Source organism: Saccopteryx leptura, chromosome 3, assembly GCF_036850995.1.
Source record: "Saccopteryx leptura isolate mSacLep1 chromosome 3, mSacLep1_pri_phased_curated, whole genome shotgun sequence".
Classification (NCBI taxonomy): Eukaryota; Metazoa; Chordata; class Mammalia; order Chiroptera; family Emballonuridae; genus Saccopteryx; species Saccopteryx leptura.
In genome coordinates this window covers 164,542,407-164,562,316 of record NC_089505.1, presented here as the reverse complement: position 1 = coordinate 164,562,316, position 19,910 = coordinate 164,542,407, and the positions used below count along the sequence as shown (strand labels likewise).

Below are 19,910 nucleotides of genomic sequence, written 5' to 3'. Positions count from 1 at the left end.
GTGAGGCTGAGAGCCCAGAGAGGATTTCACAGAGGAAAAAGAACAGAAACTACTGCTCACAGCCACTTACCTGGCGACCAGGGAGCAAGGTGGGTTGAAAAGACCAGCTTATCTCCCAAGTGGAAAGGACTGGGAGAGGGACAGACTGTGAGGGGCTAAGGTATGCAAGAAACGAAATAAAAAAGCTGACTCATTCGTGCTGGAGGCAGCCATAGCTGGGGGAGGGACTGAACCTTTCACAAAACAGAGCTGAAGTGCTTCCGGATCAGAGATCTCCGGACATCTATCCAGCTCCAGTCAGCGCAACAAGACACAGCTGAAAACAAGAAGTGGGGAGGAGGGGCAGTAACTCAGGTCCCCATGGAGATCTGAGATACACCTCCCCCTACTGAAGCTGAGAAAAAACCTTGCCCCCAGTAAGATTAGTTGGTGGAAGAGACCTTCAGCGTCTCAGGTTACACCCACAGCATTCCTGGTTACAGTTTCAAGGAAGCCCCCTGCTGAGATCAGTTAACAAGACTATCACCTGTTAAGAAAACAAACAAATCAAGACTTCAAAGCTGCCCAAATCCGAAAGTGGATTACAAATAATAGCTGATACCAACCCAAGAAGACCTAGAAATAACACAACTGAAAACTGGAGGCAGACAACACCAAGCCTAGACTCAACCAACTCTACAAATAAAACACCATGATGAGAAGACAAAGGAGTGCAACCCAAATGAAACCACAAGAGACACCTTTGAGAGATGAGCTGAGTGATATGGAAATAATCAAACTTCCAGATGCGGAGTTCAAAATAATGATTGTAAGGATGCTTAGGGATCTTAGAACAACAATGGAGGGGCAGTTTGAAAACCTAAATAAAGAAATAGCAAGTATAAAAAAGAACCAGTCGGATATAACAAATACAATATCAAAAATAAAGACCACAATGGAAGGAATTAAAAACAGAATAGATAGAGCAGAGGATCGAATCAGCGAGTTAGAGGACAACTGGAATGAAGGCATGAAAGCAGAGAAGAAAAGAGAAAAGAGACTCAAAAAGTCAGAGGAAACTCTTAGAGAGCTCTGTGACAACATGAAGAGAAATAACATCTGCATCATAGAGGTTCCTGAAGAAGAAGAAAAGGAACAAGGAATAGAGATGTTGTTCAATCATATCATAGCTGAAAATTTTCCTAAATTAATGCAAGAGAAACTCTCACAAGTCCAAGAAGCACAGAGGACTCCATTAAAGAGAAACCCAAAAAAACCTACACCAAGACACATCATAATTAAAATACCATATTAAAAGCTGCAAGAGAAAAAAAAGTTATCACCTACAAAGGAGCCCCCATAAGGATGATATCCGACTTCTCAACAGAAACACTTGAGGCCAGAAGGGAATGGCAAGAAATATTCAAAGTAATGCAGAACAAGAACCTACAACCAAGACTACTTTATCCAGCAAGGCTATCGTTTAAAATCGAAGGAGAAATAAAAAGCTTCCCAGACAAAAAACAACTCAAGGAATTCATTACAACCAAACCAATGCTGCAGGAAATGTTAAGGGGCCTGTTGTAAACAGATCAAAGTGGGAAAAGAACATAGCAAAAAAAGGAATACACCTTTAAAGAAGAAAATGGCAATAAACAACTACATATCAATAATAACCTTAAATGTAAATGGATTAAATGATCCAATCAAAAGACATATGGTAGCTGTGTGGATAAGAAAACAGGACCCATACATATGTTGTCTACAAGAGACACACCTTAGAACAAAAGACACACATAGATTGAAGGTAAAAGGATGGAAAAAAACGTTTCATGCAAACGGAAATGCAAAGAAAGCTGGGGTAGCAATACTTATATCAGACAAATTGGACTTTAAAACAAAGGATATAGTAAGAGATAAAGAAAGCCACTACATAATGATAAAGGGAGTAATCCAACAGGAAGATATAACTATTATAAATATCTATGCACCTAATATAGGAGCACCTAAATATATAAAGCAAACTTTGATGGATTTAAAGGGCAAGATCAACAGCAATACTATAATAGTAGGGGATTTCAATACCCCACTAACATCACTAGATAGATCCTCAAAAAAGAAAATTAACAAATCAACAACAGACTTATTGAAAATACTAGATCAACTCGATTTAATAGATATCTTCAGAACCTCTCACCCTAAAGCAGCCGAATATACATTCTTTTCAAGTGCTCATGGTACATTCTCTAGGATAGACCACATGTTAGGGCACAAAAGTGCTCTCAACAAATTTAAGAAGACTGAAATCGTATCAAGCACTTTCTCCGATCACAACGGCATGAAACTAGAAATGAATCACAACAGAAAAGCTCAAAAATTCTCAAACACATGAAAACTAAATAGCAGTTGTTAAATAATGAATGGATTAAGAATGAGATCAAAGAAGAAATAAAAAAATTCCTAGAAACGAATGACAATGAGCATACATCAACTCAAAATTTATGGGACACAGCAAAAGCAGTGCTGAGAGGGAAGTTCATAGCACTACAGGCACACTTTCAGAAGCTAGAAAAAGCTCAAATAAACAACTTAACCCTGCATCTAAAAGAATTAGAAAAATATCAGCAAGTAAAGCCCAAATGTAGTAGAAGGAAGGAAATAATAAAGATCAGAGCAGAAATAAATGACATAGAGGCTAAAGAAACAATACAGAGGATCAATGAAACTAGGAGCTGGTTCTTTGAAAAGATAAACAAGATCGATGAATTTATAACTAGACTCACCAAGAAAAAGAGAGAGAAGACTCAAATAAATAAAATTAGAAATGAGAGAGGAGAAATAACAACTGACACAACAGAAATACAAAATATTGTAAGAAAATACTATGAAGAAATGTATGCCAAAAAACTAGACAACCTAGATGAAATGGACAAATTCCTTGAAACATACAATCTTCCAAAAATCAATCTGGAAGAATCAGAAAACCTAAACAGACCGATTACAACAAATGAGATCGAAACCATTATCAAAAAACTCCCAACAAAGAAAAGTCCGGGGCCCGATGGCTTCACAACAGAATTCTACCAAATATTCAAAGAAGAACTAACTCCTATCCTTCTCAAACTGTTTCAAAATATTCAAGAGGAAGGAAGACTTCCAAGCTCCTTTTATGAGGCGAGCATAATTCTGATTTCAAAACCAGGCAAAGACAACACAAAGAAAGAAAATTATAGGCCAATATCTCTGATGAATATAGATGCTAAAATCCTCAACAAAATATTAGCAAACCGGATCCAACAATATATGGAAAAAATCATACACCATGATCAAGTGGGATTTATTCTGGGGAGGCAAGGCTGGTACAATATTCGTAAATCAATCAATGTGATTCATCACATAAACAAAAAGAAGGAGAAAAACCATATGATAATTTCAATAGATGCAGAAAAAGCATTTGATAAAATCCAGCACCCATTCATGATCAAAACTCTCAGCAAAGTGGGAATACAGGGAACATACCTAAACATGATAAAAGCCATCTATGAGAAACCCACAGCCAACATCATACTCAATGGGAAAAAATTAAAAGCAATACCCTTAAGATCAGGAACAAGGCAGGGGTGCCCCCTTTCACCACTCTTATTTAACATAGTCCTGGAAGTCCTAGCCACAGCAATCAGACAAGAAGAAGAAATAAAAGGCATTCAAGTTAGAAATGAAGAAGTAAAACTATCATTATTTGCAGATGATATGATATTGTATATAGAAAACCCTAAAGTCTCAGTCAAAAAACTACTGGACCTGATAAATAAATTCAGCAAAGTGGCAGGATATAAAATCAATACTCAGAAATCAGAAGCATTTTTATACACCAACAATGAACAGTCAGAAAGAGAAATTAAGGAAACAATCCCCTTCACAATTACAACCAAAAAAATAAAGTACCTAGGAGTAAACTTAACCAAGGAGACTAAAGACTTGTACTCGGAAAATTACAAAACATTGATAAAAGAAATCAAGGAAGATACAAACAAGTGAAAGCATATACCATGCTCATGGTTAGGAAGAATAAACATTATTAAAATGTCTATATTACCCAAAGCAATCTATAAATTCAATGCAATACCAATTAAAATACCAATGACATACTTCAAAAATATAGAACACATATTTCAAAAATTTATATGGAACCAAAAGAGGACACGAATAGCCTCAGCAATCTTAAAAAAGAAGAATAAAGTGGTAGGTATCACACTTCCTGATATCAAGTTATACTACAAGGCCGTTGTACTCAAAACAGCCTGGTACTGGCATAAGAACAGGCATATAGATCAATGGAACAGAACAGAGAACCCAGAAATAAACCCACAGTTCTATGGACAACTGATATTTGACAAAGGAGGTAAGGAAATACAATGAAGTAAAGACAGCCTCTTTAACAAATGGTGTTGGGAAAATTGGACAGCTACCTGCAAAAAAATGAAACTAGATCACCAGCTTACACCACTCACAAAAATAAACTCAAAATGGATAAAAGACTTAAATGTAGGCCGTGAAACCATAAGCATCTTAGAAGAAAACATAGGCAGTAAGCTCTCGGACATCTCTCGGAGCAATATATTTGCTGATTTATCTCCACGGGGAAGTGAAATAAAAGACAGGATAAACAAATGGGACTATATCAAATTAAAAATATTTTGCACAGCTAAAGACAACAAGAACAGAATAAAAAGACAAACTACACAATGGGAGAACATATTTGATAATATGTCTGATAAGAGGTTAATAACCAAAATTTATAAAGAACTTGTAAAACTCAACACCAGGAAGACAAACAACCCAATCCAAAAATGGGCAAAACAGATGAATAGACACTTCTCAAAAGAGGACATACAGATGGCCAATAGGCATATGAAAAAATGCTCAACATCACTAATCATTAGAGAAATGCAAATTAAAACCACAATGAGATATCACCTCACACCACTCAGAATGGCGCTTATCAACAAAACAACACAGAATAAGTGCTGGTGAGGATGTGGAAAAAAGGGAACCCTCCTGCACTGCTGATGGGAATGCAGACTGGTGCAGCCACTGTGGAAAACAGTATGGAGATTCCTCAAAAAACTGAAAATCGAACTGCCTTTTGACCCAGCTATCCCACTTTTAGGAATATACCCCAAGGACACCATAGAACGGCTCGAAAAGGAGAAATGCACCCGCATGTTTGTGGCAGCATTGTTCACAGTAGCAAAGATCTGGAAACAGCCCAAGTGTCCGTCAGAGGACGAGTGGATTAAAAAGCTTTGGTACATATATACTATGGAATACTACTCAGCCATAAGAAATGATGACATCGGATCATTTACAATAACATGGATGGACCTTGACAACATTATACGGAGTGAAATAAGTAAATCAGAAAAAAAACTAAGATGAATCCATACATAGAAGGGACATAAAAATGAGACTCAGAGACATGAACAAGAAGGTGATGGCAACAGGGGCGGGGGGTTGGGGGAGGGGGGATGGGTTGAAGAAGGAGAGACAGGTTAGGGGAGGGGAGGGGCACAAAGAAAACCAGATAGAAGGTGACAGAAGACAATTTAACTTTGGGGAAAGGGTATACAGCACAATCAAATGTCAAAATAATCTAGAGATATTTTCTCTCAACATATGTACCCTGATTTATCAATGTCACTGCATTAAATTTAATAAAAAAAAAGAAAAAAAAAGAAATAAGTGCAGAGATCAAAAGATATATATATACAGACTAATGAAAATGACAATACGACATAATCAGAATCTATGGGATGCAGCAAAAGCAGTGATAAGAGGGAAGTTCATATCACTTCAGGCATATATGAACAAACAAGAGAGAGCCCAAGTGAACCACTTAACTTCACACCTTAAGGAACTAGAAAAAGAAGAACAAAGACAACCCAAAACCAGCCGAAGAAAGGAGATAATAAAAATCAGAGCAGAAATAAATGAAATAGGGAACAGAAAAACTATAGAAAAAATTAATAGAACAAGGAGCTGGTTCTTTGAAAAGATCAACAAAATTGACAAACCCTTGGCAAGACTTACCAAGGAAAAAGAAAGAACTCATATAAACAAAATCCAAAATGAAAGAGGAAAAATCACCACAGACACCGTAGATATACAAAGAATTATTGTAGAATACTATGAAAAACTTTATGCCACTAAATTCAACAACCTAGAAGAAATAGATAAATTCCTAGAACAATACAACCTTCCTAGACTGAGTCAAGAAGAAGCAAAAAGCCTAACAGGCCTATTAGTAGAGAAGAAATAGAAAAAAACATTAAAAACCTCCCCAAAAATAAAAGTCCAGGCCCTGATGGCTATACCAGCGAATTTTATCAAACATTCAAAGAAGACTTGGTTCCTATTCTACTCAAAGTCTTCCAATAAATTGAAGAAGAAGCAATACTTCCAAACACATTTTATGAGGCCAACTTAACTCTCATACCAAAACCAGGCAAGGATGGCACAAAAAAAGAAAACTACAGACCAATATCTCTAATGAATACAGATGCTAAAACACTAAACAAAGTACTAGCAAATCGAATACAACAACATATTAAAAAGATAATACATCATGATCATCATCACTGGGATTCATCCCAGAATCTCAAGAATGGTTCAACATACGTAAAACGGTTAACGTAATACACCATATCAACAAAACAAAGAACAAAAACCACATGATCTTATCAATAGATGCAGAAAAGGCTTTTGATAAAATACAACACAATTTTATGTTTAAGACTCTCAACAAAATGGGTATAGAAGGAAAATATCTCAACATGATAAAGGCCATATATGATAAACCATCAGCTAACATCATATTAAATGGCACTAAACTGAAGGCTTTCCCCCTTAAATCAGGAACAAGACAGGGTTGTCCACTCTCTCCACTCTTATTTAATGTGGTACTAGAGGTTCTAGCCAGAGCAATCAGACAAGACAAAGAAATAAAAGGCATCCATATCGGAAAAGAAGAAGTAAAGGTATCACTTTTTGCAGATGATATGATCCTATACATCGAAAACCCCAAAGAATCCACAAAAAGACTACTAGAAACAATAAGCCAATACAGTAAGGTCGCAGGATACAAAATTAACATACAGAAGTCAATAGCCTTTCTATATGCCAACAATGAAACATTTGAGAATGAACTCAAAAGAACAATCCCCTTCACGATTGCAACAAAAAAAATAAAATACTTAGGAATAAACATAACAAAGAATGTAAAGGACTTATATAATGAAAACTATAAACCATTGTTAAGGGAAATCAAAAAAGATATAATGAGATAGAAGAATATACCTTGTTCTTGGTTAGGAAGAATAAATATAATCAAGATGGCCATATTACCTAAAGCAATATACAAATTTAATGCAATTCCCATCAAACTTCCAATGACATTTTTTAAAGAAATGGAGCAAAAAATCATCAGATTTATATGGAACTATAAAAAACCCTGAATAGCCAAAGCAATCCTAAAGAAAAAGAATGAAGCTGGGGGCATTACAATACCTGACTTCAAACTCTATTATAGGGCCACAACAATCAAAACAGCATGGTATTGGCAGAAAAATAGACACTCAGACCAATGGAACAGAATAGAAAGTCCAGAAATAAAACCACATATATATAGTCAAATAATTTTTGATAAAGGGGCCAAGAACACACAATGGTGAAAAGAAAACCTCTTCAATAAATGGTGCTGGGAAAACTGGAAAGTCACATGCAAAAGAATGAAACTGGACTACAGTCTGTCCCCCTGTACTAAAATTAACTCAAAATGGATCAAAGATCTAAACATAAGACCTGAAACAATTAAGTACATAGAAGAAGACATAGGTACTAAACTCATGGACCTGGGTTTTAATGAGCATTTTATGAATTTGACTCCAATGGCAAGAGAAGTGAAGGCAAAAATTAATGAATGGGACTACATCAGACTAAGAAGTTTTTGCTCAGCAAGAGAAACTGATAACAAAATAAACAGACAGCCAACTAAATGGGAAATGATATTTTCAAACAACAGCTCAGATAAGGGCCTAATATCCAAAATATACAAAGAACTCATAAAACTCAACAACAAACAAACAATCCAATAAAAAAGTGGGAAGAGGACATGAACAGACACTTCTCCCAGGAAGAAATACAAATGGCCAACAGATATATGAAAAGATGCTCATCTTCGTTAGTTATTAGAGAAATGCAAATCAAAACTGCAATGAGATACCACCTCACACCTGTTCGATTAGCTATTATTAACAAGACAGGTAATAGCAAATGTTGGAGAGGCTGTGGAGAAAAAGGAATACACTGTTGGTGGGACTGTAAAGTAGTACAACCATTATGGAAGAAAGTATGGTGGTTCCTCAAAAAACTGAAAATAGAATTACCTTATGACCCAGCAATCCCTCTACTGGTATATACCCCCAAAACTCAGAAACATTGATACGTAAAGACACATGCAGCCCCATGTTCATTGCAGCATTGTTCACAGTGGCCAGGACATGGAAACAACCAAAAAGCCCGTCAATAGATGACTGGATAAAGAAGATGTGGCACATATACACTATGGAATACTACTCAGCCATAAGAAATGATGACATCGGATCATTTACAGCAAAATGGTGGGATCTTGATAACATTATATGAAGTGAAATAAGTAAATCAGAAAAAAACAGGAACTGCATTATTCCATACGTAGGTGGGACATAAAAGTGAAACTAAGAGACATTGATAAGAGTGTGGTGGTTACGGGGGGAGGGGGGAGAGGGAGAGGGAAAGGGGGAGGGGGAGGGGCACAAAGAAAACTAGATAGAAGGTGACAGAGGACAATCTGACTTTGGGTGATGGGTATGCAACATAAGTGAATGACAAGATAACCTGGAGTTGTTATCTTTGAATATATGTATCCTGATTTATTGATGTCGCCCCATTAAAAATAAAATTATTTAAAAAAAAAGAATTGTATTTCTGAAACGGATATAATACTAACTAATGTCACTCAAAGAATGCATTAAAAAATAGTAGACAGGACACACAAAAGTGAAAGGAGAAGACAAGGATGAGGATAAGGAAAAACATGGGGAGAAGAAAAACGAGAAGACAAAAAACTTTATTTCAATAAAATTGTGAGTTTTAGAATGCTGCTCTCTAAAGCTTGTACAACAATTAGTGAGAAGTTGCATTTCATTTCCTAAATAGCATGTATCTTTCAGGACTGGGGACTCTGGCAAAGGCCTATGTGGGTGCTATCAACAGTGGGGCAGTGCCTTGTTTGGAGAACGCGGTGACAACTCTGGCCCAGATTGAGAACTCAGCAGCTGTGCAGAAGGCAGCCGAGCACTACAGCCAGCAGAGAGAGCTTCCCCACAGACATGCTCCAGGAGCTGCTGGATGTGCACATGGCCTGTGAAAGGGAAGCCATTCAAGTGTTCATGGAGAGCTCCTTCAAGGATGACAAGTGGGAGTTCCAGAAGAAGCTTATGGTAATATGTCTTAGTATATATTCTTCTTGAAAACTGTCCTAAAATGATGCCGAGAATCCCCTTTTGTGATCCACAGTATATGTATCTCTCGCTGTAAAATGAGCATGGATTCTTCTGAGTGACCGGGCTATACAGACTACTATCCACGCTTCTTTCACAAGATTCTTTATGTTCTATTACTACAAATCAGAAGACTGTGTGCTTACCCACTTAAAACAACACACATGTGGTCAGATTCCAGCACAAGTTATGGATGCCATGCTCAGAGACCACAAACTGAAAACAAGGTTCAAACAGGCTCATGTCATACGGAGGCTTTAGGAAACTCCCCTCCATCTTCAGGCCAGTAATGGTGTATCATGTCCTTGTATTGTTTCCCATCTCTCTGAACCTTCCCTACCACCAACTGGAGAAAGCTGCTTTAAAAGGCTCACGCCCTGGCTGGTTGGATCAGCGGTAGAGTGTCTGCCCTGCGTGTGCAAGTCCCTGGTTCGATTCCTGGCCAGGGCACACTGAAGAAGCACCCATCTGCTTCTCCAGCCTTCCCCCTTTCCTTTCTGTCTCTTCCCCTCTCGCAGCCAAGGCTCCATTGGAGCAAAGTTGGCCTTCACCTCAGGCGCTAGAATGGCTCTGATTGCAGTGGAGCAACACCCCATAGGGGTCGAGCATCGCCCCCTGGTGGACATGCCCGTTGGATCTCAGTCGGGCTCATGTGGGAGTCTGTGTCTCCCCCCACACATACACTTTTCACTTCGGAAAAATACCAAAAAAATAAAATAATAAAATAAAAAGGTTTGCGTATTTAGGCAATGCCCAGCTGGAAATTCCCATCTTAAAATCAAGCTGGGCCCTGGCCAGATGACTCAGTGGTAGTGCATAGGCTCCGCTGTGGATGTCTGGAGTTTGAATTCCAGTCAGGGCACACAGGGGAAGCGCCCCTCTGCTTCTCCACCCCTCCACCTTTTACTTTTCACTCTTTCTCTTCTCTCTCTCTCTCTCTCTCTCTCTCTCTCTCTCTCTCTGTCTCTCCCTCTCTCTCTCTCCTCTTCCTGCAGCCATGGCTCAGTTGGAGCAAGTTGGCCCCAGGTGCTGAGGATGGCTCCATAGCCTCTGTCTCAGGCATAAAAAGAATTCAGTTGCTGAGCAATGCCCCAGATGGGCTGAGCATTGCCACCTGGTGGGTTTGCGGGATGGACCCTGGTTGAGATGCATGCGGGAGTCTGTCTCTGCCTCCCCACATCTCACTGAATAAAAAAGAAGCTGGACTGTATAACATAATCTAGTCATTAGATTCATATTCATCCATCCACAGGCCCATGCACTATGTAGAGAGTGGATAAAAGGGAGAGAACAGTTAGAAGACATCATAATTCTACTTATTGTAGGCACCTTCACAAAAAGTTTGTCTTTGAGCCTGTCTTTAAATATAGGTTACAAAAATCTCTCAATTCATATACAATAAAAACAAATTTATTTAAATATAGAAATAAAGAAAATAGATTTTGTTTTTCTGTTCTTTCCCCCCCCCCCCCCCCCCCCACAAATTCTCATTGAAAGAATTCATGACTAGTTTAAGACTGTTCAGAGACCACAACTCATTACTGGGCAGTTGATTTGCTATGTAAATACATGGTGGCTAGAAGTAGGTTTATAGTTGTTCATATGGAAGATAATCAATAAATTACACAAGAATAAACTCTGTATTTTGTGTACTCACAGCTGTAAACCTCCTTTTGCCCCATTCTGTCTTTTTTCCATAGTATCCCAAGTTTGCAGAGGAAAGTCCTGTTGAATTTTCCATTGTTTGTTGTCTATTAATCTTACTTCTGAAAAAGAAACCATGCATAATACTAGATTACAAAGTTGCTAGTGAGTAAATCTTACAACTATTTATCAAGAGGAAAATAAATGATGGGCAGAGATTTCACTTGGGACAGTGAACACACAATACAGTGATTATTAGTAGAACTGTGCACCTAAAATCTATATAATTTTGTTAACCCATTTCACACCAATAAATTCAATGAAGTAGAAAAAAAGAGAAAGAAATGTTTCTAACTATGTAAGGTGTGGGATGTTAGCTAGACTTACTGTGGTTATCATTTTACAATGTATACAAATACTGATTCTTTAATTGTACACCTGAAATAATATAATGTTATTGTCAATTTTATATCAGTTAGGGGAAAGGCACATGGAATTCATGTCTACCAACCCCATCATTTCACAGGTGTTGAGCATGAGCCAAAGCAAACAAGGGACTTTCTACATGATGCTTGGTGATTGCAATTCCTAGTCCACCCTGATGCTATCAGACTGCTTCTTTTATTTTTTTTAATTATTTCAATAACAGTTAACATACAATACTATATTTCTTTCGGGTATATGCATAGTGATTAGACACTTACATAACTTAGAGATTGCTCATCCCAAAAAGTCTAGTACCCATCTTACACTGAATAACAGACAATGTTACTCCAGTATTATTGGCTATATTTTTTATGTTGTACATCACATCCCCATGACTGTTTTTCTAACTGGTACTTTATACTTCTTAATCCCTTCCCCTTTTTCACCCATTGCCCCAAACTGCATGCCGTCCATCTGGCAGCCATTAATTTCTTCTCTATGAGTTTGTTTCCATTTTGTTTTTACATTTATTTTGTTTTTAGATTCCATATATAAGTAAAATTATATGGTATTTGTCTTTCTTAATCTGGCTTATTCAGTATAATACTCACTTTTTAATATTTTGAGGAGCTCTCTTACTAATTTTCATGGTGACTGCACCAATTTAAAATTCCACCAGTAGAACATGACAGTTCCCTATTCTCCACATCCTTGCCAACATTTGTTTGTTTGTTTATTGATGATAGCCATTCTGACAAGTGTGAGGTGATATCTCACTGTGGTTCTAATTTGCATTTTCCTGATGATTAGTGATATTGAGCATCTTTGTATTCTTTTGGCATTCTGAATGTTTCTTTTGGAAAAGTGTCTATTGAGGCCTTCTGCCCTTTTATTAATTGTGTGTGTGTGTGTGTGTGTGTGTGTGTGTGTGTGTGTGTGTGTGTGTTAAGTTGTATGAATTTTTATATATTTTGGATATAACCCTTTACCAGATATATCATTGGCAAATATCTTTTTTTATTCAGTAGGTAATTTTTTATTTTATTGATGGTTTTCTTCTCTCTGCAAAAAAACATTTTAGTTTAAGTTAGTCTCATTTGTTTGTTTGTTTATTGTTTCCCCTGCCCACGGAGACAGCATATATCTGTAAAACTAGAAGTGATGTCAAAGTTTTAGGATTTCAGTTCTTACATTTAAATCTGTAATTCCTTTTGTGTTTATTCTTGTATATATGTCTGTCTAGTTTTCCCAACACTATTTATTGAAGAGACTGTCTTTATCCCATGCATATTCTTGCCTCCTTTATCACAGATTAATTCACCAATAGGTGGGGGCTTGTGTCTTGGGTCCCCATTCTCTTCCATTGACCTAGGTACCTGTTTTTATGTCACTGCCATGCTGTTTTGATTACTATAGATTGTATAGTTTCATATCAAGGAGCATATCTCCAACTTTGTTCTTCTTTCTCATGACTGCTTTGCCTCTTCAGGGTCTTTTATGGTTTCACGTAAATTTTAGGATTATTTAGCTCTGTGAGAATGTCTTTGGTATTTTGACAGGAATTGCATTGAATGTATCGATTGCTTGGGTATTATGGACATTTTAATGATGTTAATTCTTCCCATATATGGCTGTAGTATATCTTTCCATGTTTTTGAATTGTTTTCAGTTTCTTTTATACACATCTTTTAGTTTTACAAGTACAATTCTTTTACCTCACTGGATAAATTTAGTCCTAGGCATTTTATTCTTTGTTATATAGTCATAAATGGGGTTGTTTTCTTAAATCATCTTCTTGATCATTCATTATTAATGTATAAAACTACAGTTAATTTCTGAATATTACATAGCTTTGAATCTTTGTACTTTCCTGAATTTATTTATTAGTTCTAATAGTTTTTTAATGAACTCTTTAGGGATCTCTTTATATAAAATTATGTTATCTACAATTAATGACAGTTTTACTTCTTCCTTTTCAATTTAGATGTCGTTATTTCTTTTTTTTAATGACTGCTATGACTAGGATGTCCAATATGATAATGAATAAAATTGATGGAAGTAGACATGCTTGTCTTTTCCTGATCTCAAAGAAAAAACTTTCTTTTCACTATTGAGTATGATGTTATCTGAGGGTTTGTCATACATGCCCTTTATTATGTTGAGGTATATAGCCTGTATTCCAAATTTGCTCCATTTTATAAATTGATGTTGGATATTGTCAAATTTTTTGCATTGATTAACATGATCATATTATTTAATTTTTCATTTTGTTTATGTGATTTACTTCATTCATTGATTTGCAAATGTTGAACTAACCTTGCATCCCAGGAATAAATCCCACTTGATCATAGTATATGAACTTTATAATGTATTGCTAAATTTGGTTAGCTAATCTTTTGTTGAGGATCTTTGCACTTATGTTCATCAGTTATACTCCTATTACTTTCTATTTTTGGAATATTTTGTCTGGCTTTGATATCAGGATGATGTTAGCCTCTTTAAGTACTTTGGAGGTCTTCAGTCTTCTTTAGTTTTTTAAAATAATTTGAGAAGAATAGGTACTAATTCTTCTTTGAATGTTTTCTAAATTCACCTCTAAAGCCATCTGGTCAAGGGCTTATGTTTGTTGTGAGTTTTTTTATCATTGATTCAATTTAATTAGCTATCAATAATTCATTAGTTATCAATCTGTTCAGATTTTTTATTTCTTCCCAATTCAGCTTTGAAACATTTTATGTTTCTAAGAATTTCTTCCAGCTTGTCCAAATTGTTAGCATACAATTAATCATAGTATATGCTTATAATCCTTTGTATTTCTATTGCATCAGTTGTTGTTTCTCTTTGATTCTGACTTTATTTACTTGAACTTTCTCTCTCTCTCTCTCTCTCTCTCTTTTTTTTTTTTTGATGAATCTGGTTAAAGAATTATTAATTCCATATATTTTTTCAAAGAATCAGCTCTCGGCTTCTCTGATATTTTCTTTTCTATTGGTATTTTTTAGACTGTTTCATATATTTCCATCCTATTTATTATTTCCTTCCTCCTACTTACTTTGGTCTATGTTTTTTGTGTTTCTTTTTTCTGGTTTCTTTAGTGAAAGGATAGATTGTTTGAGATTTTTTTTGTTTTCTGAGGTAGGCCTGTATTCAGTGGTGGGATTCAATTAATTTAACAACTGGTTCTCTGCCCTAATGACCATTTTAAGTATAAAAAAAAAACACCAAAAGATAGTATATTATTTTATGCATTTAATACTTGAATAAGAACATTAAAAGTGGTAAACAAAACTAGATTATAAGAAAGTGTTTTACATTATACGAAGTGAAATAAGTAAATCAGAAAAAACCAGGAACTGCATTATTCCATATGTAGGTGGGATATAAAAGTGAGACTAAGAGACATTGATAAGAGTGTGATGGTTATGGGGGGTGGGGGGAGAGGGAGAAGGAAAGGGGGAGGGGGAGGGGCACAAAGAAAACTAGATAGAAGGTGACAGAGGACAATCTGACTTTGGGTGATGGGTATGCAACATAATTGAATGACAAGATAACCTGGACATGTTTTCTTTGAATATATGTACCCTGATTTATTGATGTCACCCCATTAAAAAAATAAAATTATAAAAAATAAATAAAAAAAGAAAGTGTTTTAAAATATTAATGAAAAATATTAAATAATACCTGAAAAAACACAATAAAACTTCTATTTTAGGTATTTCCATACTGCTTCTTAATTGGCATCCTCACGTGTGATTTTTTTCACCTATGAACAGAGTGAAGATTACTATGGACACTTAGAATATGCTGTTGCACAGATGAATGTTTAAAAAGAGTAAGGAGGCCCTGGCCGGTTGGCTCAGTGGTAGAGCGTCGGCCTGGTGTGCAGAAGTCCCGGGTTCGATTCCCGGCCAGGGCACACAGGAGAAGCGCCCATCTGCTTCTCCACCCCTCCCCCTCTCCTTCCTCTCTGTCTCTCTCTTCCCCTCCCACAGCGAGGCTCCATTGGAGCAAAGATGGCCCGGGCGCTGGGGATGGTTCCTTGGCCTCTGCCCCAGTTGCTAGAGTGGCTCTGGTCTCAACAGAGCGACGCCGCGGAGGGGCAGAGCATCGCCCCCTGGTGGGCAGAGCGTCGCCCCCTGGTGGGGGCATGCAGGAGTCTGTCTGACTGTCTCTCCCCGTTTCCAGCTTCAGAAAAATTAAAAAAAAATTTTAAAAAAGAGTAAGGAATGTACATTTGTGATTTCCACATTGGGTGGCTACCCAGGCATCCACCTTAGAGAGAACCCTAGTTCCAAGTGCCATTTTAACAACCGGTTTGCCGAACTCAACAAAAAACTAGGTATCGGTTCTACTGAACCAGTGCAAACCAGCTGGATCCCACCACTGCCTGTGTGTCTATAAATTTCCCTGAGATGTCCATTGGCTGTATCCCATAGTTTTGGGGTACTTGTGTTTCTATTTTCATTAGTCTCAAATATCTTTTTATTTTTTTCCTTTGATCTCATTGTTAACCCCTTCTTTGGTTAGTAATATATTATTGGGCCTCCATATATTTGTGTTTTTCAGTTTTCTTCCTGTCATTTAATTCTAGTTTCATACTGTAGTGATCCTAAAAGATGGATTAATGTGTACTTTAAGGCCAGTGTTCCCTTGTTTATTTTTTGGCTGGAGATCTATCTATTGATATCAGTGTTGTGTAAATTACTCTACTATAACTGTGTATGTCAATATCTGAATTTATGTCTATCAACATTTTCTTTATATACTTAGATACTCCTACTTTATGTGCATAGATATTTATGAGTTATATTTTTTGTTTGATGAACGCCTTTATCATTTTTAAATGCCCTGCTTTCTCTCTTGTTACAGCCTGTGTTTGAAAGTACGTCTTGTCTGATAAAACTATTGCTACTGCAATTTTATTCTTTTCCAACACTTGACTTTCAGTTTGTGTGGTTTTTTTTATCTGAAGTGGGTCTCTCGTAGGCAGCATATGCACAACTCTTGTGTTTTTATCTGTTCAACCACCTCATGTTTTTGACTGGAGCATTTAGTCTGTTTAAAGTTAATGTAATTATAGATGAGCATGTAGTTTTTAGTATTTTATTGTTTGTTGAATGATTTTATAGTTCTCTATTTTTTATTCTCTTGCTCTCTTATGTTTTGATTACTTTCTACAGCATTGTGTTTGCCTCCCTTTTTCTTTATTTTTGTATATCTCTTATAGGTTTTTGGTTTGTACTTGCCATTTCCTTCCTATATACCATGTTATGTATATTCTATTCTACTTTTAGTTGATGGTTGTTTAAGTTTGAACACAATTGAAAATCACTAATATTTTTACTTCTTCCAAGTTTGTTTTTCATTAGTTTTTTACTCCTCTATATGTATGGTTTATGTGCATTTTTGTTTATTGTTGTAATTATACATAATCTTCCTACTTTTGCCTTTTAACCTTTGTACTAGCTTTATATTTAGTTGATCCACTGCTTTTATTAAGTGTTTGAATTTGTCAGTGAGAATTGGTTATTTTTCTATATATATTTCCTTATTTGTATTTATTTTTGATTTTTTTACTTAAAAAGGTACCTTTAACATTTCTTGCAATATATGCTTGGTGGTGATGAACCTTTCAACTTTTTCTTGTCTGCAAAACTCTATCTTGTTTAAGTGTAAATTAAATTATTGGGTCAAGTAATCTTGGTTATAGTCTTTGCTTTTTACCACTTTAACTATTTCATGCTAATCATCTCTGGCCTGCATAGTTTCTGGTGAGAAATCAGCTGACAGTCTCATGGGAGCCTCCTAATACATAACTAACTGCTTTTCTCTTACTGTATTTAAGTTTCTCTGTTTATCTCTTACCTTGGCCATTTTAATTATCATGTATTTTAGGACAGGCCTATTTGACTTCGTCTTATTTGGGACTCTCTTCACTTCCTGGACTTATATGTCTGTTTCCTTCACCAAGTTAAGAAATCTTTCAGTCATTAAGAAGAGAGTGTCCTGTAGTGACCTATAGTGCAGTCTTCCTGGTTAACTTAAGTTGGCTGCTCTAGGGATTTGTGTGCCCTCCTTTTGTTGTGAGCCTTCATTTCTTTTGACACATCAGTAGGTGGAATTGACCTTCAGGTGACTGGCTGTAAGGTCTGGCCATGACTACAGGGATAAGCTGTTGTATGAATCCTGATCTCACAGTGCAAAAGTTTCTTTATAGCATGGTTCTGGTGCCAACCAAGCTTACCACTCAGATACGGCTTTTTTAGAAATGGTTGTGTAGTGCTCTGGTGCAGACTAAATCAGGCCACCAGGTATGTTGGTTCTGAAGCCTTTTAGAAGTTCCAATGTGACTCAAGTTCAACTGCCATTTGTATCTGCCTTAGGGCCTCTTGGTGGGAGTTAAAATATGCTCTGCAGTTGGTTGCCACCTGTACTGGATGTGATGGTTCTTGGGAGAGACTATGCTATGAACAGCTCAGGTGACACTAGTATCAGGCTTGCAGCCCATTGGTGGGCACCGTGATGTGGGTTGAGGCTTTTTACCAGTTTTTACCCTGACTTTTGTATCTTCTGAAGCTAGCCAATTAAGTTTCTTTTTGTATATCTCTGAAGCCTTTCAAACTTCTACCCCTGCAAGGATGGAGCAAGTGAGTTTATGAGTAAGTGAGTCCTTTTCAGGCCCCTGAAAAGTAACACTTTGGATTCAGAAGACTTTCTTCTCATTCATTTAAAATCCTTTCAGGTGTTCACAGCCAAATGTTGCAGCAACTCCTCTTCCAAGCACTGGTTCCATGGGCTGGGGTTTATCATTCCACAGGGGGGGACTGACCAACCGAGCTGTCCTTCTCAATTCTTAATTACTACACTGTAGGTATGGGACATGCTTGTTCCACATATCTGTCCTTCCTACCAATCCTGTGTGGCTTCTTCTTTATATTTTTCTCTCTCTATTTTCTCCTTTCAATTGGGTTATATTTTCCTTGAAGCTCTTCTCTTGAGCCTCCAGCTTTTCCTCCCATTCCTTCTCTTTCTGTCTTAGCAGCTCCTTTTCTTCTCAGCTTCTAAGTGTTTGGCATGCTCAGCCATTCCCCAAGGGTTTTACAGAGGAAAGAATATCAGTTATGCTAGTTTACAGATGATTCTCCAAGCTGATTGTTCTATAATTTTGTTGTAAATTTGATGTGGTCCTGGGAGGAGGAGAGCATACCACTTATCTACTTTGCCACATTATTCACAAGTCAGACTACTTCTTCCAAGAGAATCATAGGTGACCTTTCCTTCTAACAGCTTCTTTCCCTTGGTTTTCTCCACATTTCCCTGACAGGAAACCATAGAGAAGAAGAAAGATGATTTCTTGCTGCAGAATGAAGAGGCATCTGTCAAATATTGCCAGGATCAGCTTAAAAAGCTTTCAGAGTCACTGATAAAAGGCACTATGAGAGGAAATTTCTCTCAGCCTGGAGGATACAATCTCTACTCAGAAGAAATGGACAAGGTTGAAAAGTCCTATAACCTGGTGCCCAGGAAAGGAGTTAAGGGGAAGTATAAAAAGAGGGGGGGAAAGAAGATCACACTGGAGTCACAGGGTCTATGTGGATTCTCTTGAAAATTTAAGACCATGGGACCATATGTGTAGAGAAAGCAGAGCATGGTGATAGCTGTACATTTTCAGCTTTTGTATACACAATTAGTTAGATACTCTTAAATAAACCAGAAATAGATCTTCACAAATATGAAATTTATTATTACAAATCTACATATAAAAAGAGAATCTGTGTTATTTAATAACAGTGAAATAGTTTTTGTGCTTAACATAGGAAATATCATATTTCCTCATGTATATGACACACCTTATTTCTTAAAATTTGTGGTGTAAAAACCGGCTGCATCTTATACAGTGGTGGCAGACTTTTTTACTTGCATGTCCCGCTTTTTCACACTTGATTTTGCACTCATTGTTAAAGACAGTGATTCATCATCAGACACAGATGAGCTCAAGCTAATGGATGAGAGTTTTGACAGTGATGAGGAGTTTATGAATTTTATGATGAATAAAACTTGAGTTCAATAACTTTATATAATACATTTTTTTTTCAAATTTCAGACCCCAATATTATGGTGCGTTTTATATGTAGGAGTGTCTTATACATTAGGAAATATGGTATATAATTAGAGAAACACTGTTCTCCAAAAGCTTATGATCTTACTGAAATAAGACATATAAATAGTCAGTTGGATATGATGAGATATGGTTATCATGCA

At 36.6% G+C, this 19,910-nt stretch overlaps 1 pseudogene; it reads left to right on the top strand.

Annotated features, from left to right (window-relative positions):
• Nucleotides 1-19,254, top strand: part of LOC136398348 (guanylate-binding protein 7-like) — a 35,461-nt pseudogene extending 16,207 nt beyond the window's left edge.
• Nucleotides 19,255-19,910: the final 656 nt, after the last annotated feature.